This window comes from Pongo pygmaeus, chromosome 2 (genome assembly GCF_028885625.2).
Source record: "Pongo pygmaeus isolate AG05252 chromosome 2, NHGRI_mPonPyg2-v2.0_pri, whole genome shotgun sequence".
Classification (NCBI taxonomy): Eukaryota; Metazoa; Chordata; class Mammalia; order Primates; family Hominidae; genus Pongo; species Pongo pygmaeus.
Window position 1 is genome coordinate 12,774,686 of NC_085930.1, and position 19,412 is coordinate 12,794,097.

Genomic DNA, 19,412 nt, shown 5'->3' on the forward strand with positions numbered 1-19,412 from the left:
CACCACGTCCCCACCAGATTAGCTAGATACAGAGTGTGACACAAAGGTTCTCCAAGGCCCCACCAGAGCAGCTAGATACAGAGTGTCCATTGGTGCATTCACAAACCCTGAGCTAGACACAGGGTGCTGACTGGTGTGTTTACAAACCTTGAGCTACAGACAGAGTGCCCATTGGTGTATTTACAATCCCTGAGCTAGACATAAAGGTTCTCCACGTCCCCACCAGACTCAGGAGCCCAGCTGGCTTCACCCAGTGGATCCCGCACCCGGGCTGCAGGTGGAGCTGCCTGCCAGTCCCACGCCCTGCGTGCACCCACACTCCTCAGGCCTTGGGTGGTCGATGGGACTGGGTGCTGTGGAGCAGGGGGTGGCGCTCATCGGGGAGGCTCGGGCCGCACAGGAGCCCACGGAGTGGGGGAGGCCCAGGCATGGCGGGCTGCAGTCCCGAGCCCTGCCCCGCGAGAAGGCAGCTAAGGCCCGGCGAGAAATCGAGCGCAGCACCGGTGGGCCGGCACTGCTGGGGGACCCAGTACACCCTCCGCAGCCGCTGGTCCGGGTGCTAAGCCCCTCATTGCCCGGGGCCGGCAGGGCCCGCCGGCTGCTCCGAGTGCGGGGCCCGCCAAGCCCACGCCCACCCGGAACTCCAGCTGGCCCGCAAGTGCCGCGCACAGCCCTGGTTCCCGCTCGTGCCTCTCCCTCCACACCTCCCCGCAAGCTGAGGGAGCCGGCTCCGGCCTCGGCCAGCCCAGGAAGGGGCTCCCACAGCGCAGCCGCGGGCTGAAGGGCTCCTCAAGTGCCACAAAGGAGGGGCCCAGAGCGAGCGAGGGCTGTGAGGACTGCCAGCACGCTGTCACCTCTCAATTTCTTCTGAAGGCTCTAGGTAGAAGACAATCCATTTCTTTGTCTTTTCCAACTTTTAAAGGCTGCCCACTTTGCTAGCTGCTGCTTCTCTTTCATCTTCAAACCCAGCAATGGCCCATTCAGTTCTCACAGCACAACATTCTGATTTTTCTGCCTTTCTCTCCAATCTTTTAAGGACCCTCTTGATTACATGTATGCGCCTACGTAATCCAGAATACTCTCTTTATTTTACGGTCAGCTATTTGGCATCCTTAATACCATCAGCAAACTTAATACCTCTTGCCATGCAACTCAACACATATACAGGTTCCAGAGATTACGACTTCGACCTCCTACAGCAGGGAGGGTATTATTCTGCTTACCCAACTAATAGAGCTAAATATTTAGCACATTTTACTGTCAGTTTATATTTTTTCTGTGAATGGTTTATTTTTAATTTTAACTATTTTGCTAAGAAGTTTATATTTTTTCTTTCTGCCACCCAGACTGGAGTGCAGGGACGCGATCTCGGCTCACTGTATCTCCGCCTCCAGGGTTCACGCGATTCTTGTGCCTCAGCCTCCCTAGTATCTGGAATTACAGGCGTCCAGCACCACACCTGGCTAATTTTTTGTATTTTTAGTAGAGACAGGGTTTCACCATGTTGGCCAGGCTGGTCTTGAACGCCTGGCCTCAAGTGATCTGCCCACCTCGGCCTTCCAAAGTGCTGGGATTACGGACATGAGCCACCGCACCTGGCTTTCTTACTGCTTTCTAAATGTTTCTTTATATTTATTATATTGTAGTAAACCTGTTATGTATCTTTTTCTCTAAATTTTACTTTGCCCTTTTAATTATGTCCCATTTTTATTCTGATGAATGCAGTTTTCACCTTGATTCCCCAGTGCTTTTATTCGTACTTTTGGTTACTCGGTCTCTACTTCTCCCTCTGTTACCGTGCATAATATCATCATAATTCTTATTTTATTTTAATTTTTGTGTTGTTTCTTTTTAATTTTTCCTCATTCCATATGTAAAGTTTTCAGTCATATGTTTATCAAATGTTTCCAGAACCTACATAACAATGATTTTTTAAAAATTGGATAAAGCATTTGCAGATGTGCGGGTCATTTTCATTTTGAAAATATATTGCTTCCATTTTTACTCTGTTCTGTTTGTCTCATACATAACTATTTTCTCCTTTCAATTGGTTTGCAAGTTCAGTAAGGATAAGTGATATGTCTTTTATTGTTTTTATACTCCTTCTGCTACTTAATGAGCAATGGTCACATAAAAATCTGTGTTGACAAATTTTAAAATATTAGCATATTCCCAGCATTTATTAGCTAAAATATGGTAACAAATCTCACAACTACTGTCAGAAATAATACCAAAATCACACAGAAACTGTGGTGTGATAAATTTGTGTCTGTTGTGATTATGTAAATAAAACAAAGTAAGAGTAAATTCAAATAATATTTACTTAAGGTTTAGGTTAAGAAATTGAAATGCAAATGAATTATACATTTTCAAAGGTAGGTGGTCTTTGAAGTGCATATTATAATTCTTAGTTGGTTTTATTTTAATTTGGAATTAATTTACATCAAGAAGAACGTATTTTAGGAATTATAATAACTAGCAAACTAATTGAATATATAGGAATTTTGAGTTTAGAATTTTCTTTTTGAAAAGTAATCTGTTATACAAAGAGCTGTCATGTTAAAAATATAACTTAATTGAAGTCATATAATTTTGCAGGCTTATTTGTTCTTCGTCTAGCGATATTCCAGTTGTTTCCTCAAGTTATGACTCAAGTTTCGCTAGATAAATTGCTCGGATTCTCCTAATGGCTAATTATACCATCAATTACATTGGTTAACAGTATAAAGCTACACTACTATTACTCTATACCTTTTAACATTACTTGAGTTCATTTTGAACTTTGTCAATGTCAGTGTATTTACTCTTAGTGTGATTTAAAGAAAAAGTCATGATTATTTTGTGACCTGAAAATGAAGAGTTGGGAGAATTATTTTTAGCCCTAATTACTAAATTCCAGTGAACAGTATGGCATGCTGAAACACAACCTCTGTGATATGTTATTTTGGAACATGAAAACAGCAAATATTTCAGAAAATTTTCCTGAATGAAGAGTTAAACGTGATTTTAGCCAGATTTGGGGGTGCATGCTGAAAAAAAAAAAAACTTCAGACAAGTTAAATTTGATGAAGTTTAATTGAGCAAAAGAAAGAAACAATATGTGAATCGAGCAGCCTCCAGAATCACAGCAGTTCCAGAGAGACTCCAGGGGTGGCTCCTGGTCGAACAAATTTATAGACAAAAGAGGTAAAGTGATGTGCAGGAATCAGGTACACAAAGAGTGAAATTGGTTACAGCCCAGTGTTTGTCTTATTTGAATGCAGTTTGAACACTCAGCAGTCTATGAGTGGTTGAAGTATGGCCGCTGGGATTGTCCGACAATCAGCTGTTGTTACAGGCGCATGCTACTAAGTCAGGTTTTCAATTTTGTCTGCCTATTAAGCTAGGTTATGATTCATCCACAAGGACTCAAATATAGAAGTACAGATTCCTTCTCAGGCCATATTAAATTTGCTTTAAGAATGCACACCTGCAATCTATGTATGGGTAGAATGCATTTTAAGGATGAATTTAAAACAATGAATGAATGAATGCATTTATTTAACATTTGTTTATTCTGTCAATAATATGGTTTGGCTGTGTCCCCACCCAAATCTCAACTTGAATTATATCTCCCAGAATTCCGTCATGTTGAGTAGGGGCCCAGGGGGAGGTAATTGAATCATGGGGGCCGGTCTTTCCCATGCTATTCTCATGATAGTGAATAAGTGTCACAAGATTTGAAGAGTTTATCAGGAGTTTCTGCTTTGGCTTCCTCCTCATTTTCTGTTGCCACTGCCATGTAAGAAATGCCTTTCACCTCCCGCCATGATTCTGAGGCCTCCCCAGCCATATAGAACTGTAAGTCCAACTAAACCTCTTTTTCTTCCCAGTGTCAGGTATGTCTTTTCAGCAGCATGGAAATGGACTAATATAGTAAATTGGTACCAGTACAGTGGAGCGTTGCTGAAAAGATACCCAAAAATGTGGAAGCTACTTTGGACCTAGATAAAAAGCAAAGGTTGGAACAGTTTGGAGGGCTCAGAAGAAGACAGGAAAATGTGGAAAAGTTTGGAACTTTCCAGAGATTTTTTAATAGCTTTGCCCAAAATGCCAATAGCGATATGAACAATAAGGTCCAGGCTGAGGTGGTCTCAGATGGAGATGAGGAACTTGTTGGGAACTGGAGAAAAGTGACTTTTGTTATATTTTAGCGAAGAGGCTGGTGGCATTTTGCCCCTGCCCTAGAGATATGTGGAAGTTTGAACTTGAGGGAGATGATTTAGGGTATCTGGCTGAAGAAATTCCTCAGCAGCAAAGCATTCAAAAGGTTACTTGGGTGCTATTAAATGCATTCCATTTTTAAAAGGAAACAGAGCGTGAAAGTTCAGAAAATTTGCAGCCTGATGATGCAGTGGAAAAGAAAAATCTATTTTTTGAGGAGAAATTCAAGCTGGCTACAGAAATTTCCACAAGCAACAAGGAGCCGAATGTTAATCCACAAGACAATGGGGAAAACGTCTCCAGAGCATGTCACAGGTCTTCATGGCAGCCCTTCCCCTCACAGACCCAGAATCCTAGGAGGAAATATGGTTTTGTAGGTGGGACCCAGGGTCCCCATGTTGTGTGCCTAGGGACTTGGTGCCCTGCATTCCAGCTGCTCCAGCTATTGCTGAAAGGGGCCAAGGTACAACTTAGTTCATGGTTTCAGGGGGTTCAAGCCCCAAACCTTGGCAGCTTCAACGTGGTGTTGATCCTGTGGATGCATAGAAGTCAATAATTGAGGCTTGGGAACCTCCACCTAGATTTCAGAAGATGTATGGAAATGCCTGGATGCCCAGGTGACAGTTTTCTGCAGGGGCGGGGCCCTCTTGCAGAATCTCTGCTAGGTCAGTGTGGAAGGGAAATGTGGGGTCAGAGCCCCCACAGAGTCTCCACTGGGGCACTGCCTAGTGGAGCTGTGAGAAAAGGGCCAGTGTCCTCCGGACCCCACAATGGTAGATTCTCTGACAGCTTGCACTGTGCACCTGGAAAGGCCACAGACACTCCACGCCATCCCATGAAAGCAGCCGGGGGGAGGCTGTACCCTGCAAAGCCACAGCGGCAGAGCTGTCCAAGACCATGGGAACCTACCTCTTACATCAGCATAACCTGGATGTGAGACATGGAGTCAAAGGAGATCATTTTGGAGCTCTAAAATTTGGCTGCCCTGCTGGATTTCGGATTTGCAGGAGACCTGTAACCCCTTTGTTTTGGCCAATTTCTCCCATTTGGAATAGCTGTATTTATCCATTATCTGTACCCCCGTTGTATCTAAGAAGTAACTAGCTTGCTTTTGATTTTACAGACTCATAGATGGAAGGGACTTGCTTTATCTCAGATGAGACTTTGGACTGTGGATTTTTGGATTAATGCTGAAATGAGTTAAGACTTTGGGAGACTGTTGGGAGGGCATGATTGGTTTTGAAGTGTGAGGACATTAGATTTGGAAGGACCAGGGGTGGAATGATATGGTTTGGCTGTGTCCCCACCCAAATCTCAACTTGAATTATATCTCCCAGGATTCTCATATGTTGTGGGAGGGACCCAGGGGGAGGTAATTGAATCATGGGGGCCAGGCTTTCTTATGCTATTCTCATGATAGTGAATAAGTCTCACGAGATCTGAAGGGTTTATTGGGGGGTTCTGCTTTTGCTTCCTCCTCATTTTCTGTTACCTCTACCAAGTAAAAAGTGCCTTTTGCCTCCCACTATGATTCTGAGGCCTCCCCAGCTATGTGGAACTGTAAAGTCCAATTAAACCTCTTTTTCTCCCCCAGTTTCAGGTATGCCTTTATCAGCATCATGAGTAAAGACTAGTATAGTCAATGACATAGTTGAAATTCTAGTGAAAAGAACAGCACAAATACTTAAAATATAATTTTCAAAATGTATAATAATGCTGTATAAAAAATTCTATTACTAAGGGTACTTTCAGTTTTGGAAATGAAAAAAGGTTTCAATGCCAGTCTAGGAACTCAATGAAATAAAAACCAAGATGAATTTATTGAAGAAGTGCAAGAAATTTATTGGGGATAACCCTTGGGTATTAGGGTTCTACAGAGAAACATACACACATGTGTGTGTGTTTGTGTGTGTGTGTGTAAGTGTATGTGTGTGTATACTGTCCGAGAGAGAGAGAGAGAGACTAGGAGTTGGCTCATGCAGCTATAGAGGATGAGAAGTCCTTTGACCTGCCATCTGCAAGATGGAGAACAGGGAATGCTGGTGATATTTCTGTTGAACCTGAAGGCTTGAGAATCAAGAAAATCAATAATGAATTCCCAGTCTGAGTTCAAAGACCCGAGAATGAGTGTGTGTGAATGTGGGTGCACAGATATAAATCCTGGAGTCCAAAGGCTCATGAACTAGGATCTTTGTTGTCAGATAGAGGCACATGACAGATGAACCAGCTCAAGAAGGGAGAAAAAGAATTCACTCTTTCTCTGCATTCTGGTTCTATTCTGGCACTCAACAGACTAGACAATGCCCACCCACAATAGTGAAGGGAATATTCTTACTTAGTTTATCAATTCAAATGTTAATCTCTCTCAGAAAATCCCCCACAGACACACACCCAAAATAATGCTTTACCAGCAATTTGAGCATTCCTTGGCTCAGTCAAGTTGACACATACAATTAACCATCACAACCCGTGAAATAGAAAGAGCAGAAAGATCAGGAGTATTTCGAGTTTTAGACTGCAATGCTAATTTGATCCCGGTGAAATTAGACGAGGAAAAAAGGCAGATTGGGGGGAAATAGCCTCATATGTCAGTGAAGCTTTTAGAAAAAGCCTCAATCCCAAACAGTGAGCTACAGTGAAAAGATTGCCCTGTGCTGGGCAGAAATGGTGAGACACTAGTACCCCTCCTATGTCAAATCATTGAGTAGAAATTGTTCAGAAGAGAATTGCCTCACCTCAAATGCTGTGGTTATTTCCCAAAGTGCTGCAGCTGGAGGCTGTTGGCTAATTGCACATGTGTATCAGCTTGTTTCTTGAAAAGAGTTCTGTGTAAGCATCTACATGGCTGCCAGAATTTTATAGAAAATATGACTTTAATTTAATCCTTTCACAAAAGTAAATATTTGTTGAATATCTATCCTGTGTCAGATAATAAGAATATTTTTCTAAGTAATTCTTTATCTAGTTTTTACGTGTTTATAAAGAGGAAATATGTGCATAGTCAGTTTTATTGAAGGCATTGTATTGTATTATGTGGTATATAACTTTCTGTGGTCAGATAATGTATAGGAGACAAAGTTGCAAATGTAGTTTGGCTCTTGATGATGGGAAGCCTCATATTATAGGCCCAGAACTTTGGGTTTTACCCCAAAAGCAGTTGCAAAACACTTTAAGAAAAAGCGTGACATAATCAGATTAGCTTTTAATACTATACAAATGATTATCTGGAGAATTGGAGAGAGAGAGAGAAAAGGGTAGTTATATGAAAATCAATTTAAAGGTATTATTCTAAAAACAAGGTGAGACATGGCATAAATAGGAATATATCTGAATAAAATAAGAGAAAAGGCAATGACTAGAGGGATATCTTGAGAGAGTATGTATAGGACTTAGCAAATGGTTACATTACAACACTCCTAATTAAGGAGGAGAAAGAGAAGAAATGGTAGGTGTGTTTTGAGTCTTTATCATTATCAGCATTATCTTCACCATCATCATCATCATCATCATTAATATTGTTTGGCTGAGGAGTGGGTAAGATGGAAGAAATTATGCTTTTTATGCATTGAGTCTGAACAACCTACTGGACAGTTAGGTGGAGATGCCAATTAAGCAGTGAAAAATACAGTCTGAATCTTGAGGTAGACATCTAATGATATTTTAGGTAATCTTTAGTGTATAACCACAGTTATATAACACTTTGGAATGGATATAATTTTGTAGGAAATGTAGACAGGAGAAATAAATGTTAGAACTCTCAAGCTTCTGCATAGTAAGGGAAACAATCAACAGGGTAAAAAGACAATCTACAGAATGAGAGAAAATATTTGTGAACCATACATCTGACAAGGGGTTAATATCCAAAATACATAAGGAACTCAAACATCTCAGTAGTAAGAAAACAAATAACCTAATTTTAAAAAATGGACCAAGGACGTTTCTCAAAAGAAAACAACAAATGAACAACAGGTACACGACAAAATGTTAACATCAGATGGCTGACGAGAAGAAGCAGCGATCAGAGGCTCCCATCGAAAAGAATTATAATTAGTGTGTGAATCCTGCACCAGCAACTGAGGTATCCAGGTTCTTGCATCAGAACTGACTAGACGGCTGGCATGATCCACGGAGAGGAAGGCAGAGCAGTGTGGTGCAGAGGCCCTCCTGAGAGCCACACGGGACAGGAGAGCCCCTACTCCTCAGCCAAGGGAGGCTCTGAGTGAGCACGCTACCCAGCTGGGGAAACTGTGCTTTTTCCACGGAACTGTGTAACCCATGGATCAAAAAGTCCCCCTTGTGAACCCACGCTACCTGGGCCTGCGTTGCCAACCCGAGAACTGTGCAGATTCTCAACAGCATCTCAGCTAGTATCTGCTTAAGTCTGCCCAGCTCCCAGGGAAAGGGGCAACCATCACCACAGCTGCAACTGCCTGTGGTCTAAGCCATTTGAGCTCCTTATGGGAGGGGCAGCAGCCGCACTGGGACTCATAACTGCCTAACATGCTAGGCTTCCTGGGTTGGGGAAGTGTGGCATCCATCTCTATAACTCCAAGCCATGCTTTTCCCCTGCTGGAGCCAGGGAGGCTGGACAGCTTGGTCCCCACGAGGTGTCACCCAAAGCCTAACACACCAGCTGTGGCAGACTATGGCCAGAACACCTCTTCAGGCCTGACCCTGACACATCCTTTCTCACTGGGCCAAGACTCCCTGCAGGAACTTCAATAACTCCAGCCAGAGGCTCAGGGACAGAACCCTGATCTCCTGGGCCTGAGCCCCTAGGGGGAGGAGTGGCCGCAGTCTCTGCAGACCAGAAAACTTAGTCTTTCCTCCTGGTAGTTTTGAGGAATCCAGGCAGCCCAGATGAGTGGATTTCCCCCCAGCGAAGCACACCCCCTCCACCAAGGGACAAAGTGCTTCATTAAACACGTCCTGCTCCTTGTGCCACCCAACTGAGTCAGACCCTCCAATAAGGGTTTTCAGACACCCTATACAGGAACAATCCTACTGACATCAGTTTGGTGTCCCTTGAGGTCAGAGATCCCAGAAGAAGAAGAAGCAGGCACACATCCTTGCTGTTCTCCAGCCTCCTTGGGTGACATCTCCAGGCAAGGGAGTGAACCAGATGAAAAGAACCTGAAGTGAACCCCAAGCAAACAGCAGGAGCCCTACAGAAGAGGGACTGGATCATTGAAAGAAAAACAAACAGAAAGCAACAACAACAGCATCAACAACAACAAAAAGTCCCCACAAAAACCCAATCCAAGAGTCAGCAGCCTCAAAGATCCAAACTAGACAAACTCATGATGATGAGAAAGAATCAATGAAAAAACACTGAAAACCCAAAAGGCCAGAGTGCTTTTCCTCCACCAAATGATCACAGTGCCTCTCCAGCAAGGGCACAGAACTGGACGGAGGATAAGATTGATGACTGGGCAGAAGTAGGCTTCAGAAGATGGGCAGTAAAAAATTCTGCTGAGCGAAAGGAGCATGTTCTACCCCAATTCAAAGAAGCTAAGAACCTTAATAAAACATTAGAGGAGCTGCTAACTAGAATAACCAGTTAAAAGAGGAACATAAATGACCTAATGGAGCCGAAAAACACAGCATGAGAACTCTGTGAAGGATACACAAGTATCAATAGCTGAATCAACCAAGCAGAAGAAAGGATATCAGAGTTTGAAGAGCACCTTGCTGAAATAAGGCATGCAGACAAGATTAGAGAAAAAAGAAAGGAAAGGAACGACCAAAGCCTTCAAGAAATATGGGGCTATGTAAAAAGACTGAACCTGTGATTGATTGGAGCACCAGAAGGAGATGGGTAGAATGAAAACAGGCTGGAAAACACCCTTTAGGATATTATCTAGGAGAAATTCTGCAACCTAGCAAGACAGGCCAATATGCAAATTCAGGAAATACAGAGAACACCACTAGGATACTCCATGAGAAGATCAACCCCAGGACACATAATCTTCAGATTCTCCAAGGTTAAAATGAAGGAAAAAAATGTTAAAGGTAGCCAGAAAGAAAGACCAGTTTACCTACAAAGGGAAGCCAATCAGACTAATAGTGGACCCCTCAGCAGAAACCCTACAAGCCAGAAGAGACTGGGGCCCAATATTCAACATTCTTAGAGAAAAGAATTTTCCACCCAGAATTTCATATTGAGCCAAACTGTAAGCGAAGGAGAAATAAAATCCTTTCCAGATGAGCAAATGCTGAGGAATTTCATCACCACCAGGCCTGCCTGGCAAAAGCTCTTGAAGGAAGCACTAAATATGGAAAGAAAAGAACTGGTAGCAGCCACTGCAAAAACACACCAAAATATAAAGACCAATGACTGTGAAGAAACTGCATCAACTTGTGTGCAAATAACCAGATAGCATCATGATTATAGGATCAAATTCACACATAATGATACTAACCTTAAATGTAAATGGTCTAAAAGTCCCAAATAAAAGACACAGACTGGCAAATTGGATAAAGAGTCAAGACCCATCAGTGTTATATTCAGGAGACCCATCTTATGTGCAAAGACACATATAAGCTCAAAATAAAGGGATAGAGGAAAATTTACCAAGCAAATGGAAAGAAAAAAAATGCAGGGGTTGAAATCCTAGTCTCTAACAAAACACAGTTTAAACCAACAAAGATAAAGAAATACAAAGAAAGGCGTTAGATAATGGTAAAGGGAACAATTCAACAAGAAGAACTAACTCTCCTAAATATAGATGCACCTGATACAGGAGCACCCAGATTCACAAAACAAGTTCTTAGAGACCTAAAAGACACTTAGACACCCACACAATAATTGTGGGAGACTTTAACACCATACTGTCAGTATTAGATCAATGAGACAGAAAATTAACAAGGATATTCAGGACTTGAACTCAGCTCTGGATCAAGTGGACTTAATAGACATCTACAGAACTCCCCATCCCAATCAACAGAATATACATTCTTCTCAGTGCCACATGGCACTTATTCTAAAATCGACCACATAATTGGAAGTAAAACATACCTCAGCATATGCAAAAGACCTGAAATCATAACAAACAGTCTCTCAGACCACAGTGCAATCAAATTAGAACTTAGGATTGAGAAACTCACTCAAAACCACACAATTACATGGAAATTGAACAACCTGCTCCTGAATGACTCCTGTGTAAATAATGAAATTAAGGCAGAAATCAAGAAGTTTTCCAAAACCAATGAGAACAAAGAGACAATGTACTGGAATCTCTGGGATACAGATAAAGCAGTGTTAAGAGGGAAATTTACAGCACTAAATGCCCACATCAGAAAGCTAGAAAGATCTCACATCAACACCCTAACATCACAATTAAAAGAGCTAGAGAGGCAAGAGCAAACTAATACAAAAGCTAGCAGAAGACAAGAAATAACTAAAATCAGAGCAGAATTGAAGGAGATAGAGTCACAAAAAAAACCCTCCAAAAGATTGACAAACCCGGAACTATTTTTTTGGCAAAATTTAACAAAATAAATAGTTCACTAGCTAGACAAATAAAGAAGAAAAGAGAGAAGAATCAGTAAAAAATGATAAAGTATATATCACCACTGACCCCCACAGAAATATAAACTATTATCAGATAACACTATAAACAGCTCTGCACAAATAAACTGAAAAATCTAGAAGAAATGGATAAATTTCTGGACACATACAGCCTCCCAGGACTAAACCAGGAAGAAGTCAATTCCCTTAATAGACCAAGAACAAGTTCTGAAATTGAGGCAGTAATTAATAGACTACTAACCAAAAAAAGCCCAGGACCAGATGGATTCACGGCCGAATTCTACCAGAGGTAGAAAGAGGAGCTGGTACCATTCCTTCTGAAACTATTCCAAACAACTGAAAAGGAGGGAGTCCTCTCTAACTCATTTCATGAGGCCAGCATCATCCTGACACCAAAACCTGGCAGAGCCATCACCACAACGACAACAAATAAAACTTCAGGCCAATACCCCTGATGAGCACCAACGTGAAAATCCTCAATAAGATACTGGCAACTGAATCCAGCAGCACATCGAAAAACTTACCCAACATAATCAAGTCGGCTTCACCCCTGGGATGCAAGGCTGGTTCAACATATGCAAATCAATACATGTAATCCATCATATAAACAGACCGAAAGACAAAAACCACGTGATTATCTCAATAGATGCAAAAATGTCCTTTGATACAACTTAACATCCCTTCATGTTAAAAACTCTCAATGAACTAGATATTGATGTGATATATCTCAAAATAATAAGAACTATTTATGACAGACCCACAATCAATATCATATTGAATGGGCAAATCTGGAATCATTCCCTTTGAAAACTGGTACAAGACAAGAATGCCCTCTCTCACCACTCCTATGCAACATACTATTGGAAGATCTGGTTGGAGCAATCAGGCAACAGAAAGAAATAAAGGGTATTCAATTAGAGGGAGAGAAAGTTAAATAGTCTCTGCAGATGACATGATTATATATTTAGAAAACCCCATCATCTCCGCCTTAAAACTCCATAAGCTGATAAGCAACATCAGCAAAATCTCAGGATACAAAATCAATGTGCAAAAATCACGAGCATTCCTTTACACCAAAAATAGACAAGCACAGAACCAAATCAAGAATGAACTCCAGTTCACAATTGCTACAAAGAGAAGAAAATACCTAGGAATAAAACTTATGAGGGATGTAAAGGACCTCTTCAAGGAGAACTACAAACCACTGCTCAAGGAAATAAAAGAGGACACAACCAAATGGAAAAACATTCCATGCTCATGGTTAGGAAGAATCAACATCATGAAAATGGCCATACCACCCAAAGTAATGTATAGACTCAATGCTAATCCCATCAAACTACCATTTTAGAAAAAACTACCATTGACATTCTTCACAGAATGAGAAAAAACTACTTTATATTTCCTATGGAACCAAAAAAGAGCCAGCATAGCCAAGAAAATCCTAAGCAAAAAGAACAAAGCTGGAGGCATCATGCTACCTGATTTCAAATTATACTTCAAGGCTACAGTAGCCAAAGAATCCTGGTACTGATACCAAAACAGATATATAGACCAATGGAACAGAACAGAGCCCTCAGAAATAACACCACACATCTACAACCATCTGATCTTTGACAAACCTGACAAAAACAAGCGATGGAGAAAGGGTCACCTGTTCAATAAATGGTGCTGAGAAAACTGCTTAGCCACGTGCAGAAAACAGAAACAGGACCCTTTCGTTACACCTTATACAAAAATTAACTCAAGATGAATTAAAGGCTTAAATGTAAAACCCAAAACCACAAAAACCCTGGAAGAAAACCCAGGCATTCAGGACACAGGCATGGGCAAAGACTTTATGACTAAAATACCAAAAGCAACGGCAACAAAAGTCAAAACTGACAAATGGGCTCTAATTAAAGAGCTTCTACACAGCAAAAGAAATTATCATCAGATTGAACAGGCAACCTACAGAATGGGAGAAAAATTTTGCAAGGTACTCATCTGACAGAAGTCTAATATCCAGAATTTATAAGGAGCGTAAACAAATTTACAAGAAATAAACAACCCCATGGAAAAGTGGGCAAAGTATATGAACAGACTCTTCTCAAAAGAAGACATTTACATGGCCAACAAACATGTGAAAAAAAGCTCAACATCACTGATCATTAGAGAAATGCAAATGAAAATCACAATGAGATACCATCTCACACCGGTCAGAATGGCAATTATTAAAAAGTCAAGAAACAATAGATGCTTGCAGGGCTGTGGAGAAACAGGAACACTTTTACATTGTTGGTGAGAATGTAAATTAATTCAAGCATTGTGGAAGACAGTGTGGTGATTCCTCAAGAATCTAGAACCAGAAATACCATTTGACCCAGCAATCCCATTACTGGGTATAGACCCAAAAGAATATAAATCATTGTACTATAAAGACACATGCACACGTATGTTTATTGGAACACTATTTACAATAGCAAAGTCATGGAACCAACCCAAATGCGCATCAATGATGGACTTGTTGAAGAAAATGTGGTACATATACACTATGGAATAATATGCAGCCATAAAAATAAATGAGATCATGTCCTTTCCAAGGACATGGATGAAGCTGGAAGCTATTATCCTAAGCAAGCTAACACAGAAACAGAAAAACAAACACCACATGTTCTTTTTCATAAGTGAGAGTTGAACAATGAGAACCCATGGACACAGGGAGGGGAACATCACACACCAGAGCCTGTTAGGGGGTGGTGAGTGAGAGGAGGGAACTTAGAGGACAGATCAATAGGTGCAGCAAACCACCATGGCACACGTATACCTATGTAACAAACCTGCACGTTCAAATTGAATGGCTATTCTCAAAAGGACAAGAGATAACAATATCAGTGAGAATATGGAGAAAAAGAAACCCTTGTACACTGTTGTTACAAACGTAAATTAGTATAGCCATTATGGCAAAAGTGTGAAGGTATCAAAGTATTAAAATAGAATTACCATAAGATCTAGCAATTCCACTACAGAATACATGTATATACATAAGAAAAGAAGTATTTGGAAGAGATATCTGCACTCCCATGTCCATTGCAGCATTATTCATGATAGCCAACATGTGGAATCAACCTAAAAATGCATTAACAGGCCAGGCGCGGTGGCTCACGCTTGTAATCCCAGCACTTTGGGAGGCTGAAGCGGGCGGACCACAAGGTCAGGAGATCGAGACCATCCTGGCTAACACGGTGAAACCCCCTCTCTACTAAAATACAAAAATAAAAAAAAATTACCCGGGTGTGGTGTCGGGCACCTGTAGTCCCAGCCACTCAGGAGGCTGAGACGGGGGAATGGTGTGAACCCAGGAGGCGAAGCTTGCAGTGAGCTGAGATCGCACCACTGCACTCCAGCCTGGGTGACAGAGCAAGACTCTGTCTCAAAAAAAAAAAAGAAAGGTGCATAAACAGATGACTGGATAAATAAAATGTGGTGTATATACACACAATAAAATACTCTCCAGCCTTTAAAAAAAGAAGGAAATTGTGACATTTGGGACAACATGAATAACTCTGGAGAACATTATGTTAAGTGAAGTCAGGCACAGAAAGACAAATACCACATTACATCACTTATATGTGGAATTAGAACCAGGGATTAGAATGTTGGTTACCAGAGACTAGGGAAGAGAGGGATTGGGAAGATACTAATTAGATGACAGAAGGAATAAATTCACTGGATCTATTGTACAATATGGTGACTATAGTTTATAACAATGTATTATACACTTAGAAACTGTTAAGAGAATAGATTTAAATGTTTTCACCACAAAAGAATATTAGTTATGTAAATTATAGATATATTAGCCTGATTTAGTCATTCCACAATGTATACATATATCAAAATCTCATGTTGTGCATCATACATATATACAGTTTTATTTACCAATTAAATGATAAATTAATTTCAGTTATGCCATGGAATACAACTCAACTGTAAAAAAGATAACTCTTACATATTTGAGAAGCAAGAGGGGATCTGTAATTAAGAACATTGGTCAGTTCTTTCAGAATACTCTCATTAGAATCAAGTTGTAGGTGTTGTACATCAACAATTAAAACACAAAGGGAATAAGATAAACAATCCTGTTAGAAATTTTCCAAAAACAACTAAATAATGATAGTGTGATATATACTAGTTGGAAGACAACGTTAAATGTAATCTTTATTATTATTGCTGTTGATGAAAGTTTCTTGGATATATATGTAAACTGAGAAGGAGAAATTAATAGAGGACAGATTGCAGATACAAAAAAGGAAGACAGCTAATGAATCAAACTCCAGAAGAGACAACACTGTAGGATCAAAATATATTTTCTGGTTATAAAATTTGTCCTCACATTTTAAATACTTTTTTAAATGATAATCTCATGTAAAAAATTGCATTTCTGTTCTTGATAAAAACTACTCTTAGATTTTAAGATACATTGAAACTTTACTATGTATGTTTATGCTAAGGTAGTCTATGTATTTTGCCAAGCATTGCTATGAAAAAAACTATATGCTAGCCTTCTAAGATACAAAATGAAGATAAGAATATAAGTTACATAAATTAGTAAAATGTCTTGTAACTTTACTATATATATAATTAATAATATATGTATAATAACAAAGAAATGCTATTAGCAAACTATTTTTCAGGTTTTGTGAAAATTGAATGACTATGAAGATGTAAAGAGTTTAAAACAATGCCCAGCACATAGTAATCAGCCAATAGTTATTGCCATTGTATTGCATTGATACATATATTTCTCATAGAATTCAGTAGTTACTCTTGTAAGTATCCAGAAAGAGAAATGAAAACATATGTCCATACAAATTATTAAACAGAAATGTTTTAGGGCAGATTTATTCATAAAATTCCCAAACTGAAATCAACCCAAATGTTCATTAACAAGAGAATGGATAAACTAATTGTGTTATACCCATTAATGTAATGCTGTTCAACAACAAAAGGACACTAACAATGCACAAAATATGGATGATTCTCAAACACATTATGCTAAACAAAAGAAGCTAGAAACAAAAGCAAACATCCACTGTGATTTTGTGTATGTGACATTCTCAAAAATACAAACCTAGCATATAATGCAATCAAGATCAGATGTTGCCTGGGGCAGGGTTAGGGTATGGTCTAGGTAAATATTTTGGGAAATATTCCATATAATTTTATAGTAGCATTATTTAGATTTAATTCACGTCTTACAATTCACATATTTAAGGTATATAATTCAAGAATTTTTAGTATATTCACAGAGATAACAATCATCACTACAGTGAATTTTAGAACATTTCCTCATTTCAAAAAGCAATGACATACTTTCACTATCATTCACCTCCTAACCCCTCATCTTCCTGTAACAGCCCTCAGCAACTAAGACTAATGCATTTTGAGTCTCTATAGATTGGCCTATTCTAGATATTCTATATAAAATGAATCATAAGATATGTGGCCATTTGTACCTGGCTTCTTTCACTTAGCATGATGATTTCAAGGCTCATTCATGTTGCAGTGTCAGTGCATTTTTGATGTAGCTGAGTAAAATCCCATTGTATGGATATACCACTACTTTGGATCAAATTATGTCTCTGCCATGTTCATATGTTGAAGCCGCAATGAATAAAACTACATAAGAGGCAATATTGTGGGGATCAAGTGTATTTTCCAAATTTGTAAATTTGTATTTATAAATATAAATAAAATTAGTCCTTACATTTTAAACATTTCCTTTTTTCAGTGATAATCTCATGTAAAAAAAATGGATTCCTGTTTTTGGTTAAAAAAATACTATTAGATTATGTCAAAATATACTGACATTAATGCGACTGTATTTGGACACAGGTCTTTTAGGCAGAAATAAGGGTAAATGGAATCATAAGAGTGGGTCCAATAGGTGGTCTTAGAAAAAGAGAAAGACCTATGTGCATGCACTAAGGAAAGGTTATGTGACGGTACAGTGAGAGAGTGGCCAACTAAAAACCAGGAAGAGAGCCCTCGCCAAAACCTGACCATGCCAGCACTTTGTCCTGGACTTTCAGTCTTCAGAACTGTGGGAAAAAAAAATTTCTTTTATCTACCCAGTGTATGGTATTTTATTATGGTAGCCCAAGCAGACTAGGACAACCACATTTAGTTTAGCCATTTATAACTTAATAAGCATTGAATGGTTTCCATGTTTGGCTATTATGTCTAATACTGCTTATCCCTTTATGTACAATTTAGCAAAACATATGTTCTAATCTGGGGACACTATATACCTAGCAGTGGTATTGCTGAGGTATAGTTTAACTCTATGTTTGATTGCTTGAAAAACTGCCAAACTGTTTTCCAAAGCTGTGGCACTATTTTACTTTGTCACCAGCAGTGTAGGAGGGTTCCAGTTTCTCCATATCCTTAGCAAAACTTGTTATTGCCTGTCTTTTTCTTATTATAGCCACGTTAGTAAGTATGAAGTAGTATCTCACTTTAATTTGTATTTCCCTGATGACTAATGATATTAAGCATTTTCTCACGTGTTTATTACCCATTCGTATATCTTCTTTGGATAAATATCTATTCAGATCCTTTTCCCATTTTTTAAATTATTTATTTATTTTATTTATTATTTACTATTTTTTTTTTGAGACGGAGTCTCCCTCTGTCCCCCAGGCTGGAGTGCAGTGGTGCAATCTTGGCTCACTGCAAGTTCCACCTCCCAGGTTCATGCTGTTCTCCTGCCTCAGCCTCCCGAGTAGCTGGGACTACAGGTGCCCACCATCATGCCAGGCTAATTTTTTGTATTTTTAGTAGAGACGGGGTTTCACCGTGTTAGCCAGGATGGTCTTGATCTCCTGACCTCGTGATCTGCCCACCTTGGCCTCCCAAAGTGCTGGGATTACAGGTGTGAGCCACCATGCCCAGTCCCCACTTTTTAAATGACTATTTTTATTGTTGAGTTGTAAGAGTTCTTTATGTATTCTGGATATGAGCTGTTTGTTAAATACATGATTGGCACTTATTTTCTTCTTTGCTGTGAGTTACTTATTTATTCCTGAAAATGTCTTTTGAAGCACAAAATATTTTAAACATCATGAAGTCTAATTTATCTTTATTTTTTAACCCATGCTTTAGGTACCATATCTAAGGCTTCATTGCCAAATGTGGGATCCTGAAGATTTATGTCTTTCTCTATGAGCTTTACACTTTTAGCATTAACAATTACTCATTGATACACTTTGAGGTAATTATTGTATATGCCATAAATTTAGGTCAAAATTTATTTTTTTACATGTGGCTGTCCAGTTGTTCTTGAGCTATTTGCTGAAAAGTATCATTCTATATCCATTGAATAACCTTAGCACACTGCCAAAAATTTGTCAATTATAAACCCAAAGGTTTATTGCTAGAATCTTGATTCTATTTCATTAGGTTTTACAGCCAGAGCACTGCAAATCTTAATGCCAGTACTACACTGTCTCGATTATTATTGCTTTGTAGTAAATTCTAAAATCAAGGAGTGCCAGCCCTCCAAATTTCTTCTTTTTTTCAGGATTGTTTTGGCTGTTCTGATCCCTTGTATTTCCATATTCATTTTTACAAAGTTGGAATTCTAGTAGGGGTTGTGTTGAATCTGTAGACCAATGTGGAGAGTACTGCCATCTTAATACAG